This window comes from Peromyscus leucopus, chromosome 1, assembly GCF_004664715.2.
Source record: "Peromyscus leucopus breed LL Stock chromosome 1, UCI_PerLeu_2.1, whole genome shotgun sequence".
Taxonomy (NCBI): domain Eukaryota; kingdom Metazoa; phylum Chordata; class Mammalia; order Rodentia; family Cricetidae; genus Peromyscus; species Peromyscus leucopus.
In genome coordinates this window covers 2,938,182-2,948,634 of record NC_051063.1, presented here as the reverse complement: position 1 = coordinate 2,948,634, position 10,453 = coordinate 2,938,182, and the positions used below count along the sequence as shown (strand labels likewise).

Sequence of the window (10,453 nt, the reverse complement as noted above, 5' to 3'; positions counted from 1 at the left end):
TCAGTCATGTTTCCAACACAGGGTTCAGTTGTTAAACTACAAACTTGATAGGAAAGGACAGAGGACTTGCCAATGTCATACAAATGTTGTTCTCCAGTTTGAAAGCCATTTCTTGCTCTGCTGTTCCTATGCTCACCTCGTGCTTGTATCCTTGGACTTCATCCTCCTGACAAACCCAGAAGATAGGTTCCTGTCAGCATCTCCACTTTATAGTAAGGCCAACGTGAGGTCTCTAAGTGTGGGCACTGTGGCCAAGGTCTTAAAGAGATTCTAAACAGTAGAGCAGATGTAATTCATGCTGTTCTCAGTCCAAAGCTCATCCTCCATTATGTCACCTTCCAGGATAGTCTAGTCCAATAGGGGCATTGATATAATCCCCAGTGATCATCTAAGATGATCAGATTTAATTGTGTTTGGGAAGTCTGATAGATGTAGGGATGAACCTAACAGTCACATCCCATGAAACTCAAGCACATGTTGCTACAGGAATGAAGGGATTGCTGCCTTTGAAAGCCATCAAAGAAGAGATGAAGGAGAAATAGGAGCTTGTTTATTCAGGGAACATCTCTAGCCCTGAGAGCAGAAAGCAAACCCTTATGCTTGTTAACCATCGGCTTATCATGATTATAGTCAGAGCAAGTTCCCTTCAGTTGCCTCCTTTCAGAGACTTTCCAAATGTGTATCTATACCTACCTTTTATTTTATAGAATGGTAGGCCTCCAGGTGCAAAGGCTTAAACAACACCTGCAGGAGAAATGTGTACCAAAGTTCAGCATCCCAAGGAAGAGAGGAGGGAGATTTATTTAAAATTACATTTTCCTTGAGCATGGAGCCCTCATCAAGATAAACAAGATTGCAGTCCCAAATAATAAATGTAATCTAAGGAAATCAGGGTGCTTTTCTTTCCTGTTTGAAGCCGCACCTGAATTGGCTTCTATGTCTCTTTATGACAGTTATGCTAATGTGAGCAGAGACTGGGTGCAACTCACACAAAAGCCAGGCTTTCTTCATAATCGTGTAAGCACAGGGATTGCTTTTATTTTATTAGCTGAGGGTATAAAGCACAATATTGGCACAGGCTTTGCTGTATTTGGAAATAAAGAGACATGTAATAACAATATTGCTGGAAAGGGAAAATGCTGTTGGGTATTATGTTTCCTGGTCCACTAGGGATCTGGGCTTCTGCATTTCCCTGCTTTCCTTACTACACTTCTGTTCAGATGACCAAATGCACACAAAGGAGAAAACAATGCATCTTATGCCAGAAGCCAGGAAGTGCAACTGCCTAAGTGTTTGCCACTGTGTGTAAGTTAGAGCTGCTACACAGTTTTAGAAGGGACACATGTACACAAGGAACCCCACACATGAAAGAAAGTGGAAGAAACATGAAGAACCTAGGGCAGTGGTTCTCAGCCTTCCTAATGCTGTGACCCTTTAGTACAGTTCCTCATGCTATGGTGCCCTCCCACAGCCATAAAATTATTTATTGCTACTTCATACTGTAATTTTGCTACTGTTATGAATCATAATGTAAATATCTAAATGCAAGATATTAGATATAAGACCCCCAAAAGGATCACAACCCACAGCCTGAGAACCACTGACTTAGGGAAAGGTACCACGAAGAAAAGCTGAATGGTGAGGACCAAGGCAGAGACATTAATATTATCAAATGATGAGGTGTGGGTAAGTTTTAATCTTGGTGCAATAAAACAACAAAAATAGGTATCTGCTTATCTTCAAAGATTACATGTTGTGTGTGTGTAAGGCACGGTATGTAAAAAACAGAACAGGAAACTCATAGACAGAGAAAACACAACCCTACATACACCCAAAGCACAGGCGGAACTACTGAGGTCAAACATCTCACCAAAAAAGCTAAAAAGGAACTAAAAGAAGTTATTAAAAGAAAGATCCTAGAGTGTAACAAAAATAAAAGTCTAACTCAATGTTAACTGTAAGGAACACAGCCCAAATGAAGTAGTAGAGAAAATGCAAAGCCACTGCTCAGTGAGTTAGAAAGCCCAGCAGGTGCCAGCCAAGGTTGTGCACAGTGTTAGCTGCTCTCTGCTAAGAGCAGCCACACCAGGTGGGACTATCTTTATAGCCATTTTACAGTGCAGAGCATAGGATCTTAAAAAGGTAAGTTAAGTCTCTCAAAAATCACACAGTTCACTCGGTGGTAGATCCACAGAGTTCTGCCTCGAGGAGAAAAAAGAAAGAAAAAACAAAAATATAGCAGTCAGATTCAAATAATAGAAAGACGGGCCAGCAATATTGTCATCTGCTTGATTGGCGCTGCAATATTGGACAGGAAATTGTACACTGCTCCCAGAAAACAGATAATGAAGAATTTAAAAGGCACAAGGCAAAAAAGAAAATAAATCCCTATAATAAAATGTCAGGAAAATTAAGATTCCATAATAAGTATAAGAGAAAGAGCTGACCTCATAGTAAAGACATTGCATGAAATCTGGTGTATGGACCAGTCCCAAGATTCTTAGAAATAGCAGGGTGTGATTCACCCAGCAACAAATGGAAGACACATCTCTTTCTAACAGTTACAACTGATTTAGAAAACATTTCCAAAATTTAGTAATGTTTTATTAAAGAAGAAATGCAGAACTAAAGAGATGGCTGAGCGGTTAAGAGCACACACTGCTCTTACAGAGGTACCCGGTTCAGTTCCCAGCATTCATCTGGTGGCTCAAACATCTGAAAGCAGGAGGAGCAAGCCAGGAAGCAGCATCCTCCATGGCGCCTGCCAATCCCGACTCCAGATTCCTGCCCTTACTGCTTTTGATGATGAACTGCTACATGGATCTGTGAAGGAAATCAACCCTTTCCTTTCTAGGTTGCTTTTGGTCATGGTGTTTCATCATAGTAATCCTAATCATAACTAAGACACTCCATACAAATACTTTTAAATGCCTCATATGATGAATTATGCATATTTTTAACCATTTAAAGAGTACAATCTATAGGTGTTATTATATTTGAAATAATGCATTATACAAACACTGGAGGATGCTGCTTCCTGGCTTGCTCCTCCTGCTTTCTTATAGAACCCAGGACCAACATCCCAGGGATGGCACCACCCACAATGGGCTGCCCACCCCCATCAACCACTAATTAAGAAAATTCCTACAACTGGATCTTACGGAGGCATTTTCTCAGTTGAGGTTCCCTCTGTTACCAATAACTCTAGTTTATGTCAAGTTGTCATAAAACTTGCCAGCACAACTGACCTCTTGTCAACTTGACACACAAATGCAACACTTTTCAGTTAGAACTTTTCCTTTTTCACTTATCCCCAAGATGGCACATTATTAATATTATAATATAAAACATAAGTAACTTTAAAAGTCTAAGTCTTTACAAATTTGAACACATTAAAAGTTCAGTCTCTTTTAAAAAAAATCCAAAGTCTCTTTACTGAGCTCTTATAAAATTAAAAAAATATGTGTTAAAATACTTCCTTATTTCAAGAGGAAAAAAATCAGGGCACAGTAACAATCTGAACAAAGCAAAACCAAACTACAACAGTATAGATTCACTCACCATCTGGCCTCCTCCAAAGGGCTTGGGTCACTTCTCCAGCTCTGCCCTCTGAAGCACACACAGCTCTTCTTCTAGGCTCTGACTGGCTCCACTCCACCTCTGCTGCTGTTCTTTATGGTCATCCCATGGTACTGGCATCTCCAAAAATGCTGAAGTCCCGTGCTTCAGCTGTACTTCACTTTCACCAATAGCCTCTCCTGGGCTCTCTTCAGCCCTGCCAAACAATATCAAGCCTCAGCTGCTCTCCATGACCCCTTCATACCTTTAAAACCTGTCCTACTTGGATGATTCCTACCCTACCATGTTCATCTGCTCTCAGGAGGTACAACCTTGGCCATGTCTGGAACACAGCTTCTATGCGTTGTTCTTGAGGAAACACTTCCCAGAAGATTCCTTCCACCTTATTGATGCTGGTCTCTTCTTAATCACCACTAATTTCTTAGCTCCAGCTGAGCAGCATCAACTGTCCCAGTAATGTAAAAGTTTTACTTTAGTGGGTATGGTCTCTTGTTAATTGCAGCTGATTCTTCATCCCCAGCTAATCAAAACCACAGATTCTTTTTTTTTTAAGGATAAAATAAGTTTTTTATTTATATTCTTATAGTAAAGGGGAAGCCTTTGCAAGACAATTCTTGGGCAGTATGTACAACATACTTTTTATTTCCATGGAATGGAGTCAAACACCGACTGAGACTACGGAGTATACACTAGCAATCAGCAAATGCTGGCAACAGAGTGGGCAAAGGACAGAGAAATGGAGCCCGAAGACAGGAAACCCTTCAATGGGATCTGCTGACCACAGCCAGAGCCAGGGCTGGATCACACAGTGGCGACAAGTTCCAGGACTGGAGTCAAGGAGGGCAGGGAGGCTGTGCTGGGCTGTGGGTTTAGTACCAGGTAAGTCGCTCTTGGTATTTACATACAAAATAGTTGGCTCTGTTTCTTAGAAATACACACAGAAGGAAATGAAGATTTGATCATTGCTTTATGAATCTGTCGCTTTACAATATCGACATCATCAGAAATAGGGGCATTTCATTCAGATTCAAATTTCAGTAGCAAGAAATAAATATCAAAACATCATCACTGGCCCTTAATACAAAACCTCTACCCCACCTAAGACTCCCTCCCTGTCCCACCCACAAATAACCACCCCACCACTCCCTGGAGGGAGGGAGGCCGGCTCACTGCTGCCATCTCCTGTACATACCAGTGTCACGTGACCCTCTGTAAGGCTGGCTCTGCAGGCTTAAGCAACAGAAGAGTGAAACATGCCAAGGACTCTGCCAATCTGTCCCCGCTTTCCTTTACACCGGACTCTCCAAGAATCTGGTCTCTCAACAGGAGTGACAGTTTTCCCAAAAAACAATCCTTACAGGAGAGGGGCTTAATTCTCATTCCTCCAATCTGGTCATCTTGTCAAAGTAGAGCAGTTCGAGATTCACAAAGTCCACCAAACAGAGGTCGGGGACTGGGAGGGAGGGCCCAGCAGGCCAGGCGGCCTCCAGGCACACACTCTGAGGGCTGGAAGAGCTGGGGGCATGGGCAGGACACCATGTACTCAGAGGTCTGGCCGGCTGTCTGTCCTCCACAGAAAGAGCTGCCAAGTTAGGGTGTTTTGGTTTAAAATTTCTGGTGGGGACAGTAACCCCTGAATGGAATACATTTAAAAATAGTGGACACAGGGATGGGATGAGAGCTGTTGTCCAAGAGTGTCTATGCAAAAACAAGAATTAATAAAGAGGAAAGGAAAATACAGTCTTTCGATAGTTTTGAGGGTTCTAACGATGAACTGAGAGGAGGAGACGATGGAGACGATGGAGACGACAGTTTTTATTGCTGGCCTGCCCCGCATGGCTTAGCTGGCCTCCATCCAGAGTTTCTTCCTGCTCTGGGGCTCTTCAGGCTCGGACTCTGAGCTGGAGTCTGAACCCCCATCGAAGGCAGAGATGGTGCCGCCCTTGGCGTTGGTGTAGAGGCTGCTGTCTGAGGAGGGGTAGCTGGCCTGCAGCTGGGCACTTGACCTTGCCTTCTCCAGTGCACGGAATCTTCCATGAGGGAGGAAGAGAAGTGAATTCCCCAGGAACAAAGAATTTGATCAGCTCTCGCTTTCCCCCTGTTGCTCCAGAAGAGCATTCTGCCGCTTGAGGTCATCAATGTCTTGCTGGTGTGTGTGGTTTTTCCTTCGCATATACTAGATATACTCTGTTGCTTTGTCTAGGATTTGGGCCCAGGATGCCTTCTCTCCTTGGAGTGATGGTACTGAGTCCTGCAAACTGAGTCCTGTCTTTGATGTGGTCCCTACGTTTTCGTTCCAGTGCATTATAATGAGCCTGTTTGTCAGCGTTGCTCTCCACCTCGATGTCATCATTATCGCTCATTTCCAACAAGCCGAGTGCCGCCACACACGCACTCACTCACTCGCTCCCTCCCTCCCTCACTCACTCACACACTCACACACACAACACGGGCAACCCAGAACCACAGATTCTTAACTCAAAACATTTTTTGAGTTAAGTGTTCCCATAAGAGTCTTTAAGTGACTCTCAAACTTCCCTCTGGAGCTTCACAAGCCAGGCCTCCACCATCTGCATTTCTATCAACACTCTTATCTTCCAAGATCCCATAGAACAGTTTGCCAGGCTTTGAACATCCAATGGCTTTTCTAGTCCAAAGTTCCAAAGCCCTTCCATAATCCTCCCCAAAACAACACAGTCTTGTCTGTCACAGCAACACCCTACAATGTTGGTGCCAATTTCTGACCTAGTTAGGGTCACTATTGCTATGAAGGAAAAAACATGACCAAAGCAGCTTGGGGAAGAAGGGAAGAAAGGTTTTTTCCTAACATGTTCCATATAATAGTTCATCATCAAAAGCAGTGAGGGCAGGAACCTAGAGGCAGGAGCTGATGCAGAGGCCATGGAGGAGTGCTGCTTACTGGCTTGATCCTCATGGCTTGCTCAGGCTGCTTTCTTGTAGAACCTAGGACCACCACCCCACAGATGGTACTACCCACAATGGGCTGGGCCCTCCCCCAACCCATCACTAATTAAGAAAATGCCCTCCAGCTGAATCTTATGGAGGATTTTCTCAGTTGAGGCTCCATCTACCCCTGATAACTATAGTTTGTATCAGTTGACATAAATCTAGCCAGAACATAGAGGTAGAGAGATGACTCAGTGGTTAGGAATATCTGCTGTTCTTCCAGAGAACCTTGCTTCTATTCCTAGCACCCACTTTAGGTAGTCTACAACTACTTACACTGCTAGTTGCAGGGAATCTGATGTGCAGTTCTGGACTCTGTGAGCACCTTGACACTCATGTGCACAAACCAACACACAAACACGTGCATTTACACATAAGTTACAGTAAGTAACTTTAAAAATATGTATACACGTGTGTTTATATACATACATTTTTCATGACATATAGACTTAGAAACATACAAAAGGACATCTGTAATGATGTACAAGAATACATATGAGCTTATGACTACTGATGTCTTTATGGACACATGTTATGCATATAAATTTTATAGCTGGGAAAATGTGTTAAATATGCTATTTTTTGTAAACCCTTGAGTGTTCATCACCTACTTTTACCATTTTACATATTGTTTCTCAGCAAAGACTTCCACATTATTCTCATAAGTAAAAGGTAAACTGTCATTTAATTAAAGTTAGCCTCTTCTCCCTTTCAAAACTTCCTCAAACTCACTGCTTGCTAATCTTTCTGGAGTGGTAAAATACAAATTATAGTGTAAATAAGGGATGAGTGTGCCAACCAGAAGTTATTGAAGTAAAATGAATATCATACCCCTATAATTGCCCCAAGACACTCTTTGTTTTAAAAACCAAAATATGACAATTCTATTTTTTAATCTTAATTTATTCCTTTAAGGAAAAAGAGAAGCATGCTTTCTTCCAGATTCAAAAAGTTAATTGTGATGCTTTAATTATGAGATTTCCTTTCTGCTAAGGGCTCCCTCTCTTTTGTGTTCTTCAAACTTAAAACAATGGGATAGTAGAAGCAATACTTAGATTTTCCCAGGGTCAGAATCCCAGGTGGCACAATTTTTAAAAAGTAACAGTCAATAGCAATTCAACACTCATTATATTTATTTTAAAAACTACAATGATTAGATTCAACATTTGCACATACTTTTCAAAATTGCACTCATGCATAAAATTGTATTTTGAGCAATTTTAATTACACATTTCATTCTTTTTAATCATAATCATCAAGGTATCTTCTTCAGTTCCATAAATTGCCTCATGAACACAGTGACAATTCTGAGCAGCATCGAAAGGCTACAGGTGAGGATTTCTAATCCACAGAGAACCCCCATAGGGTCTCATGAAGATAGGTGCTTCCCTTTCCATGTGTGGCAAGTGATGGCCAGTGTCCCAAGGGCTAAGACAGGATTAAGATGAAAATATAAAAAAGAGATGTAGGCCTGGGGTGAGGACATGAGAGATGTTGTCTGTCCACATAGAGTAAGATGAGGGTATTGCTTGAGTCATCTGATTTGATGAGGGAAAAAAAGATATTTAACATACAAGTTTAAAGAACATATCTATTTCCAACAACAATCCATCAGTTCAATGAGTAAAGTATAGAATAGCAAATGTTGTTTTAACAGAAATGGAATGGACTGTAGAAAGATCTTCCCTTGAATGCTATTTAATTGAGAACCACCCATTGATGGGGCAAAGCAAAGTAGCTGAAGGTAGTCAACTAAGACATCCTTCCAGTCATTGACTGATACTATGGTATGCATCAGAGTGACCTAAGAAGTTCTTCCAAATAAAGATGGTTTGAGCTCATCTTCAGAATGCCAGGTTCATGAATCCCTAGACAAAAGCTTAACTATGCCCTCCCAGTACATTGTGTAGACATAGTCAATGCTCAAACACATAAACTATTGGGGGATATTCCATCACACTGTGAACCCCAAGTTTCCATTGCATTAAATAAAATAAACTTTGGGTCAGGTGGCTGAGTTGGCAACTAGTTGACAGGAAGTAATCATAGAGCATCATAGGGCATCTGGAAGAGATAGAGAGATGCTCTGGAAGTAGTAAGGTGGGATTTTTTAGTGTTATGGATTTTTTGTTTGGCAGGGTGGAAGGATGCTCTTTTTGGGAGATGCCAGCAAGGAGAGAAGATTGCTACTAGTTGCTGCTCAACCTCTCTGAGCTAGCAAGTTTTCACCCCAGCTTTGAACCTCGTTTCATTCATAAATAAAATTATAGAGATTTAGTTAAAATTACCTTTAGCAGGAGCAACACAGCCAGTGCCTTCAGGAACAGAATTCCCACAAGGCTGAGGCCTGAGCAACTGGCCACTGCCAGAGAATCAGGCCAGTAACTACAGAGTTGCCATTGCTGGCTGAAATAGCAGTAGATTAAGGTGCAGCCTCTATGCTGAAGTTAAAACAACAATAAACAAAGAATGCAAATGAGTCTAGTCATAAAGAAAGTGTCATTTTCATGTGGCTGGAAGGTAGAATAATTCTGGACACCACCTTACACTCACTGAACCATCGCACTTTACCCCACCCACCCCAGGCTCTGAGACTAAGGGGGTACATTCTGCAAACTAAGTCTTTCAGGGTGCTTGTTGTTACTTTTCTTATCTTAAATTCATATAAGGAAATCTGTAGCTAGAGTTTTCCTGCTTTGCCCACAGTTAGGACAAAGCTCTGTCACCCGCCAGTCCCACAGCCGCTCAGACCCAACCAAGTAAACACAGAGACTTATATTGCTTACAAACTGTATGGCCGTGGCAGGCTTCTTGCTAACTGTTCTTATAGCTTAAATTAATCCATTTCCATACATCTATACCCTGCCACGTGGCTGGTGGCTTACCGGCGTCTTCACATGCTGCTGATCATGGTGGCGGCTGCAGTGACTCTCCGCATCAGCCTTCCACTTCCCAGAATTCTCCTCTCTCCTTGTCCCACCTACTTCCTGCCTGGCCACTGGCCAACCAGTGTTTTATTTATTGACCAATCAGAGCAATTTGACATACAGACCGTCCCACAGCAGAAATCTCAAGTTAAAAAAAAAAAACACTATAAGCAAAGCTTAAAGAAAAACTGAATTCCCCAGACTTAAAGGAATTGCCAAGTAGCTCAGCTTTGCAAATTTTGTCAGTCCTCAGGATTATATCTGAGGTACTTTTGGGGATTGAAACATATCTTACTAGAGGCTCACAAAGCTCTGGTATTCTTAAAAAAAAATGCACTTAATATTACTTAATGCAAGTGTCTCACTGAATGGAAATCTTCCCGTGGGCTGTGACCCTCACTAACTTTTAGATAAAGTTCAGTTATGACAAAGCACAGCAGTAGGCACTCGAGAGTCCCTCGTCATCCCCCATCCTTAGAGTAGTATGGTACTCCTGGTGGTGTTGCTGTTCTTCATTTCTTCTCTGTTTTCCCCACAACACGTCCAACCTAAAATAAGCACTTCATGAATATTTGGCAAAGAAATGAAATCGGATTCTGTACTGAAAACATTGCCTTGACTTCCTGGTCCCTTTCATCAGCTGGGGGTGGTAATACAGCTGTAATCCTAACACTTAGAAGGCTGTGGCAAAAAGATTCAAAGTTCTAGGCTAGCCTGGGCTACACAGAAATACACTACTGGAAGTAAAACAGGAGGGAGGGAAGAAGAGAGAGATGGAGGGAGAAGGGAGGGTTGAAAAATGGGAGAAGAATGAAGGAGAGGTCAAAAAGAAGGAAGAAAGACAACCAGATAGAAATCAAATATTCAAGTATTTTATTATTATTTATTACTTTTTTAAATTAATCAGCCTGGGAAAGAGTTTTAGCTTGCTTTTAATGGCCTCAAATTATCCTGGATGTTTTATTCTCAAAATTAATGCA

The 10,453-nt window shown here is 41.8% G+C and overlaps 1 pseudogene; it reads right to left on the bottom strand.

The window, feature by feature from the left end:
- Window positions 1-5,075: 5,075 nt before the first annotated feature.
- Window positions 5,076-5,942, bottom strand: LOC114704041 (annotated as a pseudogene).
- Window positions 5,943-10,453: the final 4,511 nt, after the last annotated feature.